The 22,260-nt window shown below is 42.7% G+C and overlaps 1 protein-coding gene across 1 annotated transcript in view; it reads right to left on the reverse strand.

Annotated features, from left to right (window-relative positions):
- The window catches only part of kcnh2b (potassium voltage-gated channel, subfamily H (eag-related), member 2b), a 321,502-nt gene that overhangs the window by 180,289 nt on the left and 118,953 nt on the right, over positions 1 to 22,260 (reverse strand). The window lies entirely within an intron of this gene.

The raw sequence follows: 22,260 nt of genomic DNA on the forward strand, positions 1-22,260 counted from the left end.
TGAGGGTGTGAGTGATTGAGTTTGTCAGTGAGTGAGCGAGAAAACTATTGAGGCAGAGGACAAGAGAGGACCAGCAAAAGAGAGAGAGAGAGAGAGAGTGTGTGTGTGTGTGTGTGTGTGTGTGTGTGTGTGTGTGTGTGTGTGTGTGTCAGGCTATAGACTAATGAATGACGCACAGAAAATGTTTTACAGGACCGTTATTGCACACACACACACACACACACACACACACACACACACACACACACACACACACACACACAGGTGGAGAGATAAGGATCATATCCAGACAGGCTAGCTTGGCGTGCTACACGTCTGCGGAGACTTTTAAGAGTGAACGCCGCACAGTGTCCACATGGGCCGGGAACACCAATCCCCTGCCGGGCGCGTTCCAGCGCCAAGCAACTTTAACAGACCTGTAGTGGATCTTTGCTCGAGATTATATTTCCACAGCGACAAGTGGGGTCCCCAGAGCCTCCGTCACCCCTGGTGTGGGGAGTTTTGGTCTCCATTTTGAGCGAGCTGGTCTGCAGGCTGGAGCGGAGCAGCTAGCTGGTGTGCTAACCGAACAGCCGAGAGATTAGCTGGGATGCTAACACTCGGCGACACTCGAGCAACCGCGGAGAGGAGCTGAGATAAAAAAAAGAAAAGAATAGCACCGCGTCCAATCTGGTGTGACCGGAGAAAAGAGACAGAGGCTAGGTAAGTTCCGTCTGCGGACAGTTCAGCTAAACCAACCTTGACGCGAGCTCCGGGTGAGAAGAGGTTTTTCAATGACGCTGTGCCATCCGCACACACTGTTTATGGTAGGTGGCACTACCTGGTGCGGACGGACACGCGTTCACCAGCCAATCAGGATTGGCGTAATGAGATAAGTTCTTCTGAGGGGCACAGCGAGGCTTGCTCCTATAGCGACATCGAAACGAATATTATGAAAAAGAACCGTCATACTGCTGCATTTTAAAATCTAAGCTGTCGTACGACTCAGTTGCCCACTAAAGTGACATGACATAACCCCCAGTTATAAAACCCAGACAATACTAATGGCACTGAGTGGGATGATGAATAAAAAAGGGGTAAGCGGGGGAAACCTGCAGTGGCTTCATAGAAATGAGAATATAGTCCAGCAAAGACAAGAGAAGAGGTTGATGTGTTGCTCGGAGTTATATGCCTCACTTGTTGTTGTGCTCCAAACTGTGGCATGTCGAAGAAATAGAATCCTGACTCAGGCTCTATCAAAGAGCCTTCTTTAACACATCTTCACAGGAAGAACAGAGGAATCCTCGTGTTTATTTTCAACAGTGGCATCCCCCTCCCTTCAGGTTGGTCTGCTAGCACTAATTACAGAGCCAGCAAGTTACTGTCGAGTTACTTACTGACACTTGTTCTGCCCTTTCAGCATTTAGATTCTCTGCTGCTAGCAACTCACAGTTCAGCTTTCTGTCTGATCGGTGAAAAAACTTTTGAAAAGAAGCTGCAATACACATCAGCCTGTGTTGGAGTTTAACTGCGAAACAGAAAACCTACCCGCATTTGACATTTGGCACCCGGCAGGTGTTAATTAACGGACCCTGCATACAGTACATACACAGTATTAAAATGTGTATGTGTATATATGCACACATTCAGTATATAAATGTGTACATACAGTATAGTGTGATTTTTATATGATTAAGTTCAGAAATACACAGGCACAGATGCCACAGATGTAGATAATAAATGGTTATGCCAGAGAAGCACACAGTACAAACACAGCCCACAGGGAAATACCCTGGGAGCATGCACACACACACACACACACACACACAGACACACACACACACACACACACACACACACACACACACACACATATTATAGAAATTAACTCTTTTTATCGTACTAGAAGGCTCTAAGAGAATGAGATTTTTCCATCACTTAAGATGTTCATGTCAGGAACAATGTCATAAAGAACATTCATAAAAGGTTTTGGAGCATAATAACCTTTTGATAATCTTAATACTTGCAAAAAGTAATGATATAAGAAACAAGATTCACTTTGCGGTTGTTTTGTGGCGGGGATTGTTTAATTAAAATTTTCGGACAACACAAACAGCATCGTGAGTAGTGTTATTTGTGAAACCCCAACACATTTCGGTTTTGGTTTTGGTTCATAAACTGGCAGGTGGTTAGGAACAGACAACAGGTGTTGAACAGAAAGCAGCAGGCAGTGTAACATGTTTATGGCAAAGTGCCAAAGTAAGAGAGCGCAACATTGATGAGAAGACTATGAATAAGCACTGTTCTCCCTTTTTTCTTCTCCCTCCCCTAATTCTGCTTCTTTCTCATCTAGAAAGAGTTATAGCGTCTCGTTAGCGCTAACGAGCCCACGGCCGGCTGCTTTCAGAAGCTTAATGACGATAGGGGTGGAACTGCGTGACCTTACACCGAACTCTCCACACTGTTTTTCCATCGCTTCTCCCAAATGCAGCCAGCCACATGTGATCCAGTACTCACTTTCCTCTCAAAGAAGCATTTACTTGTAGTAATTTCTCTGTCAGGGGGAGATATTTAGTCCACTAACCCATAGTTCGCATAAAATCCTACTGCTATTACCGTGTGCTTTTAACATTTCAACTTAAGCCCTGACCTTTGTAAAACACAAAAAGACATCAGTATTCTGAGGCTTGATGGGGCCATCATCAATCTACTGAAGAGAAGGAAATGATCATGCCAGTGGGAGAGCATTCATCTCATGCTGCTATGGGAAGGAGCTTGATCCCTGACAAAAGAAGAGGCCATTAGGAGGTCAACAGCTTGATGTCTTCATGAAGCCCGGGCCCATAGCAATTAAACAGTTATTACAATGTCACTGGTTGTGCTATAGGCTATCAAACGTGCACTGTCCCTAGATATATGCAGAAGCAGCAATTTGATCTGAGCAATTAGAGGCTGATAGCAATGCTAAGATGAAGTGCGACTGCAATCCTGCTCCTCTTGTCTCATTTTTATTCATCTCAGCCCCTCCCTCTCCAGGGCCCAGCCATCACTTTCACTCCTCTTCCCGTTTAGCATCTTCTCTCTCACACACACGCACACACTCCCGAATCCTGTCTCCCTGTCTCTGTGCCTCTCTGCATGCCTGTCCTGACTCTCTCTCAAATGTGTACTCTGCATCTCTCATTCAGTGTCTTCGATAAGAATGGTCACAATAATGTTTTCAAAGAAAACTTTAGAAAACAGTAATGTGGCGGTTGTGTCCTCACAGCTACAGAGCACTTACAGAAGACGAAGAATAAGGGGGGAGGGAACAGGTTTCAATCATTAGGTGTGAACAAAAGAAGCCTAAAATGACATGAATGTCACCTGCAGAATAAGGGCCAATTTTTGTCTTCAGAACTTTAGTAATACTTGGATTGCTATCTATCTTTTCAGCCTTTAGGCCTAATACAACAATACTATGATATACTATGATACTATGATGGGTTGACAGCAGGTTGAATGTAGTTTTGAGGTCTCCAGCCACATTTTATACAATTCAGGGATGGGGGGAATATACTTTTAAATCATCCCAAACTGTTAGACAAGATATTTGAAGAAAAGAGTTTGAAGAAAAAGCTATTTGCCCCCAACGAATGTTCCAAAACTGGGTGACAGCATCAGTCAGAGAGGTGTGATCAGATATAACAATACTTTGATAGCCACAGGACAGGCAGACTTGGAAGATTACTTTGTTAGCACTAAAGATATTGTCTTTTGTCTATCTGGAACACATATGGCAAACGTGCAAGAACAAAAAAAAAAAAAAAAAAAGAGTACTCCCTTTCCTTTGGGAGTAAGAAACACCACACATCTGTAAGGCCATATCCAGAGAGAGAGAAAGGATTTTAGATAACAAGCCAATTTACTCACTAGGCCTGGATTAGAAGGGGAGTGGTCCATCACAGGGTCTAAACAAAAGTTGAAATCTCACCCAAGTAGAATGTGTTCAGATCAGGAAGAAGGCATATATATATTTGCTAGAACCACTGCATGTGTAAACATTCTCCTGATTAACTGAATAACTAATGAAAATAATCTTATCAGAGAAATAAACACTTGAACAAACATTGGCGTGATAAGAACTACCTAAACCTTTCAGTTTGGCCAATCTGCTAACATGGAGGAGCTGCAGTATGACCTATACTGCAGCCAGCCACCCGGGGAAATCAACCATCTATGCATCTACCCCTGGTCAGGAGACAAGAGTGATCTAGTCCACGTGAGTGTTTTAAGGGGTTGTTCCAAGAGTTCTGTCAAATTTAGCTCTCTAAAAAGCACTACCATTGCAATGGCTAAAAAATTTATACACCGACAGACTCAAAAAATGACACTGGTATCAATAAAAATAGACATCTTGAAGCCAAGTTACTGTAATCTCAGTCATGTGACTAAAAAAGAGAAGCAACAACAAAAAAGGCTAACTAGACGTAGTTCTTTGAGATTACAGATCACTGGACGTGTGAAGATGTTTTGATAAATCTAACGCACCAAACACTGTAAACATGTCACACGATCGAGACGGTTGTTTGTTTATTGGACAGACAGACATATTCGAAACTGGCCGACACTTCTGATCTCAGAAATAATGGAGCAACACCACATTTATAACGTCTTGGGTTTTCTGGTTCTGCTTTAGTTTTTCTACTATTGTAGAAGAAGGCGAACAATGTGAGCAACTGACAGACAGCACGTTAAGGAGAGAGAGATGATGATGATGATGTCACACAGACGACCAGCGATGTTTGGTCATAATAGCTTATAGATTTGAAACTTATCATCCCTTAAATCATATATAAGTCCATAAATTGTGTGGTTGAAACTGCAGGCTAGTAAATGCTCTGATTTTGGTTCACTTCCTCTTTTTGGGTCGGATCATGTTCTCACCTGAAGTGAACAGAACTCACTTGGAAGTGAACCAAGACCCCCGTTTTTAAGCGTTCATTTGTTTGATCTGCACAAGAGTTCGGATGAGCTTTCACACCAGCCCAAACCAACCGGACTATCTGACCAAACACTCCAGGGTTCGTTTAAAACGGACCAAACGGGGTAGGTGTGAAAGCAAACTAAACGGAGTACGGCAGAATCAAAGTACGCTCATGTTAGGATGTGGATTAGCAAACTGTTGCTACTGCTGTAAAGCCAAGCAGTTGGGAGCAGCCATCAGAAACAATAGCAAACGGGCAAGTTTAAACTGACCTATCGGAAACAGCAAACAGTGAAACGGCAAACTAAAGTTATTACTCACTTGTCCATAACGACCAGAGCCCTCGTCAGTTTTCATTCCTTTGAAATTTCGGAGGTTTCTGCAGCGTTGAAACACCTCACCGTTGTTAACATGGCTCTTACTATGTTCATATTACTACTTTTTTAATTGACAAAAAGTGCATTAGATTAACATTGCTTACCATACCTTTAAGTGAGAATGGGGTATGGTTCACCAAGGCTGTGAAGCATAGCTTGATTTGTTTCCAGTTCCTGTCCTGATATGTGGCCTGCCTGGTCAGGCCCAGTCAGGACTGGCCCTGACCTCTGAGGCCTCAGTTACTCAATTAAAAAAGATGGGACTCATCAGCCTGCTTGACTGGGCTGGTCCCATTCTGTCAGCCGGCCTGTCTCTAACCAGAAATCTGATACATGGTGGTAGATTGGGTGACAACTGGGGGAGCTGCCATGCCCCCCATCCATCCTTTCTCCTTCTTTCTTCACCCACCTCACCCCCCCTTGCTTCTTTGTCTATTTCTTCACTATTTCCCTCTTCAATCATTTAACGCTGCTACCACTTTTTCTAGCTTCCTGTTCAATCTGTGCCCTTGTTATTGATTCAGCTTTTCTCTAACCTTCTGGATCTCCTCACTTCTTACTAATTACTTCAGTTAGCATTTAATTTTTCCTTCAATATTTCCTTCCATTTCATTTAATCCCACTACTTCTTCCTTAAAGGGATATTTCACCATTGGAAAGATGAATATGTCTTTAAATTGGGTCGCTTATGTAGTAGAAATGTGATTTTTGTTTTTTTAAATTGGTGGCTTCTAGGCTAGAAAAGCCATAAAATGTGTTTTTGGCTCACCAAATCCCAGAATGCACTTGCTTCGCTGCTTTAGAGTATACTCCCAAGCCACGCCTACCGTTTACAGACAGACAGACAGTGAGACAGTCAACTCAGCTCAAGTGTGTTTTATTGTCATTTCAACCATATACACGAAACAACATTTCACCGTGGCTCAAGTTTAACACATTTAAAATATATAAAAACGACCTTATATAAAAACGACATACGAAACAGGCTACATTTAGTGCACACACATTATATGCTCCTAAAGTTCAGCTACCACATAGCTACTAGCATTAGAGCTTGGTGGGCTGTAAACACAGAGTATAAACACAGCCGTAAATTTGCGTGGAATGTAGAATAGTCGACATTTAACAGTCACAAACTCCACCAGTTGGATCCAAGCACCAGCCTGTGTTAACACAGCCCACCTCCACTAGTCCTACCCGGCGACAGAGCAGCCGGCCTGGTAGTTCACTGTTGTTCAGCCATGTTTACACAACAACAACACACAGCAGTCTCTGAACTGGTGTTGGGAGTTTGGTTGAAGTTGGATGTAGTCCAGTTTGTTGTCTAATGAGCGGACACTTGCAAGCAGGATTGATGGGACAGCTGCTAATGTTAGGTTTCCACCGGCACCATCTATCCATCTAAAAGTTTTGTGCTGAGAAGCCAGTAGCGAGGATTCAAGATGGCTGACACTTGTTTTGCTTCGGCAATACTCGGAGAAAGACGACCAAGTCCAACCCCTTATGGGCGGGTTGAAAACATGTGGAAGTACTACTAGCTACCCTGGGTAAACCCTGACGAAAATTTGAGATTTGCTCTGCAAGTCAGTCTGGCGAAGAGCCCATTCAAATCCATTTCCAATGTCCCCAAAATCGAGGCACCAATCACAACCGTTGAGGCAGGCTTTACACCAATCACAATCGTTGAGGCGGGCTTTACGCGTCGACGATAGCACAGCGACGGCGAGCAGCTTTTTGTTTACATTCAACATGACGGCTACCAAAGCGCAGCGTCACCCTGATTGTTGGTCTGATTGGTTGAAGGACTATCCAATGGTTGGTCTGATTGGTTGCAGGACTATCCAATGGTTGGTCTGATTGGTTGAAGGACTATCCAATGCACCCAGAGGCATTTGAGCGGCGTCCGTTGGTGACGCCCTTTTGGAAATGAACTGTCAATGAACCTTTCCCAGCCCCCCTCTCAGTTACAGCTGAGAAAGGTCTGGTGTCAGCCAGGCTAACTAGTGGCTGTAGTCCATTGCCTCTGGGCAAAAAATCTTCAGATGACGCAAAAATCATCTTTTTCATATCGTTGATGATTTATCATCATCGGAAGATTTTTTCCAGACCCACAATACAGAGATCTCTGGTCTCAGGGGGACATGAGGGATCATCATGAACGGTGAATTCAAAAATACTGCCAGGTTTCTGCTGATACAAAGCTTAATGCTAAATCAGTGAAGTCCCTTTAATTGTTTCCAATCACTTTCCCATTTACACTGCTAATTATTAGATGGTAACACTTATGGTTAAGTCATTTTTTCTTTTTTTCTGCCAAACTCTGACGCTCTTGCATAACATCTTAACAAAACATCCTAAGTCAGTCAACGACTGAAATATATTTCTCTGCATCCTATGTTGTACCAGATGATCAATACAGAAATAGCCTACCAATCCCCTCCTTCTGCTTGCTGAAATGCAACTTGACAATGTCAAATGAAACCTTTCTTACAGGTGACTCAGCCTTGTTGAAAGCAATCAAAGTGCTGAGGTCCCACTTAATGTCTGATTAAGCTCTGCGAGACTTTATGTAAGACTCAGAGACGTCAAATCAAATCAAACACGTCTGACATGATGTCGAAGAGTCCCGGTAGTTACTGTCCTACTTAATATAGACTACAATTGAGCTTAATGAACATGCAAACACATTGTCACAACATATAGATACTGTTCACTCAACAACAAAACTGATCTTTCTGGGTAAATTTATACATGTGCATAAAATGTTTGAACGTGTAATTGGACAGTGTAATAAAATGTGTATTACATTCATAATGTACACTTTAAAACCAATTCTGAGGGAATTAGTACTTGAAGGCTACATGTTTTTGGTAGCGGTAACAGCAACCTACCAGACCCATCTTGAAAAACAGACCACAGCCGTCTCGTTTACAATGCTTTGTGGGGTTAATTGATCCCATACCGGGGAATGTCACTTGCTACAGCAGCTCAAGAGTTTAAAAAAAGCAAAGTAAAAAAGTCAAATTGAAACCAGAGATAATATGAGATGAGAACCAGACAAAAATACACATTACCAAAATAAAATTGCTACACTATGTACACCTTTCACTTATACAGATATGTCCATGATGGATAATTGCACTTTCACTAGTCTATATCGACGACGTTTCCTTTCCAGGATTGTCCAGGTGGCATCAGAAATTCTGCCAAATCTCTCAAATTTTCGGCTAGATGTCCGTCCCCTTCCTCTTCCTTTGTGTTGGCGTTCTAACCTCCGGTGGATTTGTGAGGACTATGGTTAACTGCTCCTCAGATCTCTGCAGGGTAAATCCAGACAGCTAGCTAGACTATCTGTCCAATCAGAGTTTTCTGTTGCACAACTAAAACTACTTTTGAACGTACACATGTTCCACCAAAACAAGTTTCTTCCCGAGACTATTTAGCAGAGGCACCGTTGCTCCGTTCACTGCTAAGCGGCGCCCATGACGATTGTGATCGGTTTAAAGAAATGCCAATAAACCAGAGCCCGTTTTTCTCCTATTCAGGAATGTTGTGTGGACTAGCCACACCCTCCTCCGCAGCGCTGTGGAGGAAGGTCTGGCAATGTGAGACTACACTTGCACAGAATAATACATGCGTTGATTGGTTGTGTGTATGATTAAATTGTTTAGACTTACTAGAGCACAAAATAGTTTTGCTCTCAAAGTACACCAGATTGATGCATGTACCTTTGGCCCTTGTGTGGTGTTCATATTTTTGTTACCCAGCCAATGTTCCCGGGTCTGGTGGACCCACCACATTATTAGGCTTTTAAATCAATACAGCCATAACAGGTGTTTACTTTACTTTACTTTACTTACACCATACAAGGGTTATTTTTCTTTCAGAAGAGCATGCCCTTGGACACCCCCTAGAGGGTAAAACATTCCTGTAGGCTATTTCTTCATATCGCAATATATATCACAGGGAAAAGAATGTTGCACTGGTCAGTTTTCTCCAATATTGTGCATCCCAATGGCTTCCTTAAATTATCTAGTTTTATGATATGTGCCAGCTACAACCTCTGAAAGACAGCATGTCTGTTCGTTAGGAAGAGTGTCGGGGATCGGTCAAGGAGAAAAATCTAAATTAGCATCCCAGACCAGAAAAAGCGACCCAGCATTTTGCTACAGGGTTGTGCAGTGGTGGGAGTGTCACTTAAATGGCAAATTTGTGTGACGTCCTGTTGTGTTCTTTAACCCCCCAAATGTAGCACAAGTATACGCTATATTTCACAATTATTGGTTTTCGTCAGATCTTTTATAGATCTCGACATTTAAACCACACTGAAAACTTCATTTCACTAAGAAAGAAAGAAAAGAGACAGAGGGACTGTGCTTTATGCTGGAGCTTGTTGCAGGAAACAGCCAGCTGTTACAGAAACTCCTGGGCAGTTTAGTGCTTGTTTTTCATTTTTTTTACACACTCATTGGCTCTCATTTATGAAACGTGCGTACGACCTAAAACAGGCATAGGACGGGCTTACGCCGATTCCTACGCAAAGCTCGGCATTTATCAACGCCAGCGTAGGCTGCGATAAAATCTCACGTCTGGTCTGAACTCGTGTACGCAAGTTTTGGAGTCAGCTTGGCCTTGCGGTGCAGCATATAATCAGTTTAACAGGAGAAGAAGTCATCAATTGATCACGTATCAGCAATGGCAGATCTGGCTCTTTTAGAAGACCTCTATGCGCCGGTACAACAGTGGGCCACGGTGGAGCGCTCCATCAGATTGTTTAAGGGCAGATGGCTGTGTCTTGCATCAGCGGGGGGGACCTTACTATAAATGGCAGAAAAAGTCTGCAACATTGTTTTAGCCTGTGGGGTTCTGCACAACATCTCGCAGGAAAACTGGGTGCCATAAATGTAGAGACAGAGCCAGATGACCCGATGCCCAGAGAGCAGTGTCCAGCACAGCCCCAACTGGGGCATTACCAAGGAAACAGGATATTATTCCTCGCTTTTAAAAAGGTATAGCCTATAGTGTTATGTTTGGCAATCATACTCTATACAGGAAACATGATGATGCACAACATTTTGATTTATTATTCAGGTTTTTGTTTCAGTGAACGATGTATTTCTGCCATTGACCGAGTTGTTCCAGCCCCTCTGCTGTCAGGAGACAGGGTCGGGGTGGTGGTGGTCCAGCACGGGGGGCGGAGGACACACGCTCTCCCTCCGCTGTTGCCTGGCTGACTCATGAAAAAACATGAGTAAAATAAAAGACACTGCTGTGTTTATTTAAATATAGATACACCATGTAGGCCTAAGAGATTGCAATATAAGCCTGTATATTACTAGGACTATAGAATACATGTGTCAAGGGTGTATAAATTAAATAACCTTCAGCTGGAGTCCGATTTACTACGGCAACACTGTTGACCGCATCAGTGATTTCTTTCCATTCAGCATTCTTTCTACAGCCTTTAATACCAGTTTTCAGGCTTTCAAATAGTACACACATTAGATGCAAATGAACTGGAGATATCAGGGTTTCAATCTCCACCTCTGAAAAGTGATTCTCAGCCGGATTACGTCTTGCCATGTAGTAAATTGTAGGGGCGAGGCCTCAAAACTGAGAATATATTGGGGCGTGATATTTAAATGATTGTTTCCAGCCGCTGCATTTATCTGATTGGTGTGATACGAACGTTTCATGACTCACACGTGAAGCCTGTCATGATTTCTGCGCTCATATCTGCGCTGGTTTCTACGTTAGGTTGATAAATGAGGGCCACTGTGTTTTAAAACTTTCTTGTGGCAGCAATAGAGGCAGTGAGGTTTACTGTTTACTGTAGGGGACTTTCACACCGCCTCAAAACATCACCAAGTCTGATCGCCGGATACATGATTGGCCACCGCAAGGTGACATCGGGGTGCGTTTCTCCACAGGCTACTGCGTTTTTTCAGCTCCCCCATGCGGCCCCCACCACCGCAGCCTAAATGCAATATCCCCATTCAAAATGAATGGAAAGACCTGCGTTTTTGACGGACCATCTGAGGACCGCCACAGACTAATGGTAATTGTTATGTTTCCAACTGGGTGAATGTATAATGAAAACAGAATTGGGCTGAGAATGAAGTACTTAGGCACCTTTCCCTTTCTTGCAGTGGCTGTGATATAATTACATGTCCTGCAGGTGATCCTGCCTGTGTATAAAGGGGAGCTGTGGTCCTGTATGTGGGCCAGCAGAGATCATAGGTCAGTCTGCCAGCGTGAAAATGGCACTGATAACGGTGACTCCAATTTCAGAGCAGCAACTTGACCCTCTTGTCTATGCCCGAGAAGTCAGGCTACTTTAAAGACCATCTCATCTCGCAGCCTACGCTCCTCACTGAGTGACAGGTTTAGAAGGGTGTGCATGCGCCATGTGTGTCAGCATTAGCCGAGTGAGCGATCTCTGTGTCATCATCCTTCACCACCGTAAGCGAGCTGGTACCGCTGACTTGGTGCTCGGCTGATGAAGGCCTCGGTTGGCACCTGTCAGTCAGTGGGCAGCCACGTGTGACCCCCTCCATTAGCCTGGCTGACAGCGCTGGACCCGGGGCATCACTCACTCACTCATTCCCTCCCTCGCTTCATCAGCTTTGCGCCACCCTGCCAGCACTTGCTCAGGGCCTTTTAGCAGCACATAAATGCAAACACACACACACAAACACACATCCTTGCTGAGAGCCATTCACCTTGGACTCTGCCACAAAGGAGTGACCTGGAATTGTGGCTAGGGCAAGGCATCACCATGACAACTTAGGCCGACTCTGACATCTGCTCCCTCTAATCACTCTGTCCTTCTCTTTGTCTGCCTCTCCTCCCTTTCTTCAGTCCTCCCTCCTTTTCTTCCAGGACATCTTTGTACTCCATAACTCCTTCCATCTCCTCCTCCTCCACCCCCCCACCACATCTCTCGTCCTCTGAGGTGCATAGTTAATTCATGTAGCGCATGGCTTTGGGACTGGTAGCCAGTATCCAGTGATTTCACTGATGCAACTTGGCGGGGATTCAAGGTTGAACAGGGCACACATTTATCTGAGAACTTCTGGGTGCTCAAAGCTTGCCAAAGATCTCACTGTTCCTTGTCAACCCCCATCAGCCCTCACCACTCCCTCCTTCTCTCTACTTGTTCACAAAGGCATTTTTCTGGAAAGACCATCTTTCATGCTGTGGCTTATAAAGGACTAAAGATTAAAAAAATCCTTGATCTTTGGTTTAAAGTAAAGTCGGTGCCTCAATAAACCCTAGGTAAAAAACAATGTTTCTAAACAGTAGCAAAACCTTGCCCCTGTTTTACCCGATCCCTCTTAAGGTCCAGACACACCAGGCTGATAATCGTCCGTTGGACAGTCTGGCGAGGTCAGTGACTCGAGTCTGTTCGGTGTGTTCCGTGCCGTCATCTGTCCGAGGGGCCGTCGGCCTTCATTTTGGCCAATTTTACATGTATAATCGGGGGGGTCGGGCACTGCCGTCAGTCAGACTCAAATGACCCATCTGATTGGTAGAGTGCTAACCTGGAAACGGGGAGCGGAACGAGCATGACTAGAGTCTCTCAAAATCTGATGAAAATCTTTTAAACTGACCTTTGTCGATCTGAAATGAAGACAGATTCAGCAACTGCACGGCCTATTTCTCGCTTAAAATGTTCTCAGAAACACGTCTCGGTGAACTATTTTAGTACAATATGAGATCGTATTCTGAACGATCCGCCATGACAGTCTGGCTTTGAATTTTCGGAGAAACCAGACCCATGTGACGCGTTCGTCCAATCAGCTGCCGGTTTTCATTTTTGGGCGACAATACAGATTAGCACTGCCTGCTGTTATGGAGATGTATTACGTCTCATCGCTTTGGTGTGTTCCGAATAACTTTTTTGACAAACTCGAGGAGACTGATTAGTCCAACCGCCTTTTCTGCCGACGGTCGGCCGTCTGGTCGGTGTGTCTGGGCCTTTACTTGTTACTTGCTGGGGGCCCCAGAGGTAATTTCAGATCAATATTCACCTTCTTAAAATTCACAGCACCACTGAGCAGATCCCACCTCTCTCAGTGGATCGATACAATCTTTGGCCAGTAAACACCTCTGCTATTGATGTGGGGTCTCGACATGCTGAGGTTCCCTGTGTGGCTGTATGACTCAGATGGCCATGTTTGTGTCAGTGCACTTTAACACTCCAGAGCAGTGTAGCAATCCTGAGAAACATGTGAAAGGAAAGAATCACTACAAAAAAGTATGCGTAGCAAATAGATTAGGTGATCATGTCGATCTCTAGCCTTCTCTCATTTCCAAGTCCGTTTTTTATTCCAGTGGAGATGATTACCTCTGTGACCTGTACTCCAGAATACAGGGAAAGGATATACTAGTTTAAGTGCTCAGCCCAAAAGGTGCTATGAAGTGAAACCCTGTGATTAAAAAAAGCAATTATGTAAAAAAAAAATCATAATCACAAAAAAATAAGGACGTTGAAACAGATGGACAAAACAAACCTTGACAAAACTTTGATCTTTTAAGTTCATGTGTTTAGAAGACTTACTTTTTGTAAGAGACCTACACTAGCAATCTTTCCAAAGTATTACATGTAGGTTTATTTCAGCTATTTCTGAAAAGTCATATTGACAAATATTCTACAATGATTTCATTACATAAAAAGTAGGGATGCTAGGGAAAAGTTCGGAATGCAATCCACCACTCCGCCATCTTGGACTGAACTATCTTGTTACTTCACTACTCTTTGTAGAGTTATGTGGTCGACGTAATGACGTGATTGTAGCTAGACGGAATGCAGTAGCAACCTAGCAACGGCAGTAAGTTGTGAGAAAGTGAAAATGGAACTTGTGAGCAGAAAAAGTGTTGTTTGGCAGTATTTTCAGTCAAAAGAAGGCGATTCAAGTCGAGCTACATGTTCAATTTGCAATGGCAATTGGTCTGGTGGTGACGAGGACCCTAAACAATACACAACATTGCCGCTGTTAAGACATTTGCATATGAAACATCCGAAAGAATACGAGTTGTGCATGAAGGAATCTCCAGACAGCAGCCGAAATGCAGCAACTTCAGGTACGGCAAAGGAAGGACAGTCACAGCTAAAACTGGTGTTAACCAGACCGAGCCTCTCCCGGGCTGTCAGCTGTTCTCTCGGTAAATGAGTCTTCCTACAGCGGGAGCGGAGCGACCGAACAGCCGGCTGCTGCTCGTTAGCTAACGGTAGCTTTCTAATTTCATCCCCCCAACATGTCTTCTTCATACCCTGGTTAGCGAAAGTTTGCAAAACAAAATTGTCACTGATCTGGCGATAGCGATGTACTTTGCTACGATGTGAATAGAGCGTGGGGGTAGCCTACTTTATGGGATTATAAATCTAAAAGGCTAATATTTTGGATATTGGTTGGATCTTGAGATAGGGTAAACATAGGCCTTGTCAAAAATAGTTTTTCCCACTTGTGTGCCAGGCATAATGTTGCCTATTATTTTTTATTTTTTACAGTTAAAATAAAATGAAAAATGCACTGCTGTGGACGTTGTTTACTTTATTAACGTGTTTACTGTGTTAAGAATGGTAGTAGGGTTCGGTTCGGTTCAGCAGAAGCTTAACCGGTGGGTTCGGTATTCGGCAGAACCCCAAAAATCTGGGTTCGGTGCATCCCTAATAAAAAGTATACTGTATCATTACAGTATGTAATGTAACAACGAAACATCTCTTTTTAGTAGCTAATATTAGTACTTGAAGAGTGTATTTAAGTGTGTGTGTCTGTGTGTGAGTGTGTGTGATCCCTGTCCTTCTGTCTGATCAATGGGAACATGTGTTAATAAGTGTTTACTCCACGGCTGACTGGACCTTCAGTGCTAACCTCCTCTGTCTGCTAGTATTACTGACGCAATACATCCTGCTGGCCAGCCACAGCCACACACACACACACACACACACACACACACACACACACACACACACACACACCACCTTTTATATCCCACCAACTCCCTGAAATAAATAAACACGCACATTTTGGATGACGATTGTCAATATGACAAGTTTTTTCCTATTCGTAGTGATTAAACATCTGATTGTCTACTGTTAGTAGGCTACCCAGGGCTCTTATTAATCACTGACACAAATACAAGCTCACATAGACTACCCACACACTCATGCATTGATTGTTTTGTACGTGGAACAATTTAATCATGAAGGTGATTCAGGTGTTTATTGCAAATTTCTCCATACAGTAGAAGAAGTGAATGTAATGATGATGATGTGATGATAAATAGCTTTTTTTTTTTACACTTTAAGCACACCTCTTAACATACATAGCACATGCACACACACAAATACTCACATAAGTAGCATTGCTAGAGTAAGATAAAATGAAACAAACAGAAATAAATAAAATGCAAAGACGTCGATATTTTCTTTGAGTGTAAGTCTTTCTTACAAACACGCCCTGTACGTGTGCATGTCTCTTAACGCTAATGAAAGACAGCTCGCAGTATCATCTCCTTCCTGTGTGTGTGCGTGCGCATGTGTGTCAATTGTTGGTGCTCTCGTGACAGAGAGAAGAAGAGGAAGATAGGGGAGGAATAACAAAGCAACGTGTGACATTAAACCTGACAAGATGACTAAAAAGAAGTGTCTAACAAAAAGACAGTGAAAAGTGTGTGTGTGTGTGTGTGTGTGTGTGTGTGTGTGTGTGTGTGTGTGTGTGTGTGTGTGTGTGTGTGTGTGTGTCTGTGTGTGTTTTAGCCCCATGCATATACTGTACAAAGAACTCTCAAACAGAAAACTGATGTGGGTGTGGATTTGTTAGACTAAACCAGCAGAGCGTGGGACAAACCACATCTGTGTTTACTGTATCAAACAAACTGAAAAGCCAACTATAGGTGTGACTTTATTAAAGGCAGAGCAAATACAAGGAGATAAGTATTCCCTTTTTTCTTCATATTTACCAGCTGTCTATCCAAAAGGTTATCACTGGCCATTACCATTCAGCCCCGCTGAGGTCTGGCCATTGATACCCAACGGCACAGTTGGGTAAATGTCAAAATATGGATGGCTGTGTGGCTGTTCTTGCCATAAAAATGAGGAGCTGCTCTAACGTGCCTGCTGAAGGAAAAGTCTCTTGGTTACAACCATCTCTACAGACGTTCATAAAAAACAGTGGTACAAATGGAACTACTAACAGGGACATTGTAGTTTGATCGAATCAAAGAGTTCAAACTAGGGTTACATGTGTCTCAGAATAAATATTCAGTGATTAAGATGCACTGTCGTGTGTTCAAAAACTGATTTGAATTTAGACAATTTTAATTATTTAGAATATTTAACATTTTCATTTCATAATGTGAGGAAGACGATTCATTCTGAAGGAGGAAATGACTAGAGAGCTTTATTTGCACATGCATTTTACCATGCATCTATTAGCCAGGGAAAACCGGGCATTGGCCTTGTAATCAAAGCAGAAGGCCTGGACTTTGAAAGGTGGATTTCCCAAGGGAGACAGCACCAGTTGAATCCAATTTCCCTCTAGATTAACCAACCGCTCTCGCAAATTATAATTCAAGGAGGCAGTGATGTGATTAGAAAGAGCTTACCCTCTCTCGTATGGCAGTTTAAGCAAGACAATCAACAACAAGTAAGGACAGAAGTGTCGACAAGTGTTGACATTACAAATTGTTTGTCAAGCTTTTTACTGCCCATTTTTATTAGGGCATGTTACAACCTCCAATAAAAAGATGACAGAAGACATTAACAGTGAATACTTAAGACAGTCAACCAACAGAACAATATATATAGTATCACTTTAGACACATGTGATCTAAATCTGGGAATCATATGGCACATATGCAAGGTGTGAACCAACAAAACGGTACATACAGTTTCAAATGTACTGTTATATTACCTACTTTGAATGTGTGAATGCACTATAACTGGTTAAGTCAATACAGTGTGCATTATTGCTTAGGTGTGAAACGGAGCCTGTGAGGCTTGGACAGTGATTTTACTGACCAATCAAGAGCCTCTGCTAATGCTACATAGCAGTAATATCAACTGGAAAGAGAGTAGCAACATGAAAGCATATATATCTCAGCTTGTTAGATAATGAATGTAGGTTGGTTCGTTAAATACTCTGATTTTTAAAGAATTCATTTCTTATACTAACCCCTTTCACACCAATAGTTCAATCAGGGTTATACCCAGGTCGACTGTATGTTTGAATGGGTTAACCCTCCATGGTCTACTCGGTTTTCGTGACCAAGGTAGCAAGTGGGTTTGATGAGGGTAGACTAGAGTCGATTTTAATGTCAACTGCACACGACCTGGGTCACTAACAGCCGGGGTGGGACGAATTCGTCGTCTTTGAAATAACAACAACATAAATTTTGTCTCACTGTGCCGTGTTTTCACCATAGACTGTATAAAACTAGGATTTTCACAGACAGATTCAACATCAGCAGAGTGGAGGGGTTCAATTCCTTTCTGAACAGTCCGCTGGCAGTGGGTGCCCAGATGTTCACTAGTCTGCAGACTTGCAGTTCAGTGCGGCTGCTGGGTGGCACGAATCTCTCTTTTATCTCTCTGTTTTTTTTAATCAGTCGAGAAGCCGACAGGAAAGCCCAACTTTACTTTTAATGAAATCCCACAAAGAGAAATGTTCTCCCCTCGTCTTGAAATGGTCATAAATCGATACTAGAGTAACCTGCTTCCGTGTCCAGCTGCTGCAATAAATATGCAGAGGAGAAATCAGTCTGCACTAAATCTAAGAAGTGTTTGATGGTTATTTATTTGTTTTTTAGGGTTTCGACCCCTCCCTTTTCTGCCTGTGTTGGCTTCTCTGGCTTTCCTGACTGAGCTGGCAGTTTGGGAGGGTTCGTTAGCTAATTGGTGGACACCCGGGTAGGCCTCAACCAAGACTATTTATGCAAATCATGTCTCATTGTTGCGTCTCTGCCTTCTCCTTCTCCTTGGCTCCACATCTGCTGTTTTGGGGTTGTTTCGCCTCTTCTGTTGCAGTCGTCATTTATCCACACATCTTTCACTCACCCACACACACTATTGATACCAGTGATTCCACACATGTCGTGATTCTTTTGTTAATAGTTATCTTGTTTAATTTACAATAAACAATTAATCGGCACGTTAACCTGTCTGGTCTCTCCACTTCGTCACATTGGCGTTGAGCCGGTTTGTGACAGTAATCACCGCAAAACAAACACAAAATAAGCTGCACTTCTTTTTCCCTACCGTACAATGACACATTCAAGTAGCTACAAAACATTAGTTCTGCTGGTATACAGCTGGACCTGGAGTATGTATGATAAGTTAGCTGTTCACTGAATATGAAGTGTAAAGCCCCGCCCATTTCTAGAACTCGCAATGTGCAATGTGAATTGTCATGACCAGGAATATACCCATGTTGACTGGCTTGGTTTGAATTTAAAAAAAGGAGGGTTTAACACTGATCAGACAGCCCTAACCTAACCCTGGTAGGTGGTGTGAAAGAGGTATAACAAGAACGCCACAATGTGGAAGGCACCTGGGTTTGATTAAAAAAAAAGGCTAGAAGTGCTCTTCAGGTCAAAACCCTGATCTGTCCACAGCAGCACCACCGTGAAGACCACTTGAAATAAGTCCTCTGCCTATCTCTCAGGGAGTTTACAACTCCCTCCAGCTTTGTGTGTCAAAGCACTTATGCAAATAAATCATGCTCCTAATTACTATGCAAAGTATTTACAACAAAGTAAGATAGTGTGGAATACTGTCATTTGCATAATAATGACAAAGGGGCTCTCAGAAGAGTTGGCTTTACAGAGCTTGCTGAGAGGGACAGCCACTGAATAAAAGAAGACACAGGTCGGAGCCATTCCCATTACACTGACACAGTGGGACCACACACCTTGATCAGCATCTGCTGAAACTTGTTAAAACCACTGGGAGACTCTGTGCCTCAGCCTCTACCATTGTGTCAAACAAAGTGGACCTCAACACTTGCACTTTTATGTTTTTTGAAGTGTACTGCTGCCATGACAACCCAGTGTTTTCCGTACCATTACAAAGCTTAAGGCTGATTTATGCCTCTGCGTTAAATTGACGCCGTGGCTGCGTACGTAGGTTCTCCTCATCTTTCTTCTTTACTCAACATGTTTCACTCTGGATCTTTGACTGCCTTCCACTTCTCTCTCAAATCTTCCACTTATATCTCTCTTATTTCTCAATCTACCTCCATTTATCCTCTTCCATCTCCTCTCTTACTTTCTTTCACTTTAGACCTTTTTCTCTGTCTGCACTTCGCTGTCTATTTCTCACGCTCTCCCAATCAATCACTCCCTTTTCAATTCAACTGAGGTCGAAAAATTCCATTGGTATTAAAGTTAAAGAGCAATAGTGCCAAAGCAGAAGATGAGAGCTGTGCATTCAAAACAGTAAGATGAGAGATCTACATTCGAAGATGAGAGCTGTACAATCGAAGCAGGAAGACGAGAGCTGTACAATCGAAGCAGAAAGACGACAGCCGTACATTGGAAGCAGGAAGACGAGAGCCGTACAATCGAAGCAGGAAGACGAGAGCTGTACAATCGAAGCAGGAAGACGAGAGCTGTACAATCGAAGCAGGAAGACGAGAGCCGTACATTGGAAGCAGCCTCCATCTCGCCATCTTCCAGGTAAATGAGTGGACTGTAGGGGGATGAGTTGTGCTGAGCCTGTTGGAAGCTGAAGGTGAAAGCCAGTCATCCTGAACTGTACAATTAAATCAGAGAGTGGCAGAGTGAATGGGCCGCTCCCCTGGAGGGCAGCAGATAAAAGAGGGTGGCTGCTCTGCCTTGGAAAAAAAGAGACGTTTAGGTTTATGGAGGTCCTACTAGAGCACAGAGAACAGTGGTACAGAGAGAGTCCTGCTGTGTGACCGGCCCACCCTGCCCTCAACTTCAACAGCCCCTCTGTCCCTTTATCTGTCTCACACACACACACACACACACACACACACACACACACTCACATCGCTGCCTAACATAGTTCAACAAAGCAATCCATCTGACAATATAATTTTGTGATCAGTGATTACTGAGGTACAAAAAGTTTACATGTAGACTATGAGTAAAAACTGTGACTATGTCTAAAAGATTATCAGAATAAAAATGATTCAGCCATTGTGTTAGTTTAAAGAAGCCCAACTTAGACCCCTCTGATTTGAATAATTTTAGACCAATTTCTTAACTTCCCTTTTTATCAAATGTTTTAGAAAAAGTGGTCTCTTCAGAACTTTTATCTTTTATGGCAAACAATAACTTATTCAAAAAATTTCAATCTGGTTTTAGAGCTTTACACAGCACTGAAACGGCCCTCCTCAAGGTAACTAACAGCCTGCTTTTAACCGCTGACAGAGGAGAGAGCACCATTTTAATTCTTTTTGATCTAAGGGCCGGTTTGGTATCAGGGACACTGCACTTGTTTGGTTTAACTCTTATCTTTTTATCAGAACCTGTGCAGTCACCATAGGCAACTTCCTCCTCTACAACTCAACTAGGCTATGGTATACCACAAGTTCTATTTTAGGTCCAATTTTATGCTTCCACTCAGCCAAATTATCCAGCGGCATAATGTTTTGATTAATTGCTATGCTGATGACACACAGATATACCTCCCACTAAGAAATGAGCGATCCAAGCAGCGTGGCTGCTGTCTCAGACTGCCTCAAAGATGTGAACCATATGATGGCCCATAACTTTCTCCAACTAAATAACTCCAAATCTTAAAATAATACTGTTCAAGCCTCCCAACACCATCCCCAGTCCCATCCAACCCAGTCTCACGTCAGTTCGTGATGGCATTACGAAATTAAATCTATTAGAACGTGATACCATTACGTAATTGTGAAGATTTACGTGTTGGGGTCACGTTTTTTATACTAATGTATTTCAATGAGAAGCATCTTACGTAATCACATCACGAAACTTTCTGCCACTCGGCTGCAGCAGAGAAGCTGGATACAGCTTTGAAATTATTGGTATTTTTAGCCGAATAATCGCTGTTTTAATCAACATTTATTCACCAGATCTTATCACGGTTTATATGTATTTCTTTTAATGTTATTATTTCGGTCTATTTCGGCCAGGGAAGCTGGATTGCTTTGTTGTTTATTGATATTTTTAAAACTATAACGCTAAATCTTTCAACATGTATTTAGCTGTTATCATGCTATGCATTTCTTTATTTTAATAATATTATTTCGGTCTTATTACCGGTGAAATATTACAGTAAATAAGACAGAACAGTAGGCTACGATATGAGCCGAGCTGCATTCAAAGCCGATGTCCCACGATGCAATGCGGGCATTCATTCACAGAATCAGACGGCGATCAGCGGGGCTATAACGCCAGTATCGCTTCAATGTACGTAAGGGATCATGTAGAGCGTTGTTATAGCGAATACAACAACGACGGGGTGATCAGGACCCCGACGCCAATCTTCTTCTAGCATGATAACAGCTAAATACATGTTGAAAGATGTAGCGTTATAGTTTTAAAAATATCAATAAACAACAAAGCAATCCAGCTTCCCTGGCCGAAATAGACCGAAATAATAACATTAAAAGAAATACATATAAACCGTGATAAGATCTGGTGAATAAATGTTGATTAAAACAGCGATTATTGGGCTAAAAATACCAATAATATCAAAGCTGTATCCAGCTTCTCTGCTGCAGCCGAGTGGCAGAAAGTTTCGTGATGTGATTACGTAAGATGCTTCTCATCTCATACAATTGTTTAATTTCCGATAACACACATATATATATATATATATATATATATATATATATATATATATATATATATATATATATATAGAAACTGTGGATACTTGGCACAGCCACCATTATGGGACAGACATGCCACCCCTTCTAATGTCAGTTTAGTTTG

The sequence above is a fragment of the Perca flavescens genome, chromosome 22, assembly GCF_004354835.1.
Source record: "Perca flavescens isolate YP-PL-M2 chromosome 22, PFLA_1.0, whole genome shotgun sequence".
NCBI classification, from domain to species: domain Eukaryota; kingdom Metazoa; phylum Chordata; class Actinopteri; order Perciformes; family Percidae; genus Perca; species Perca flavescens.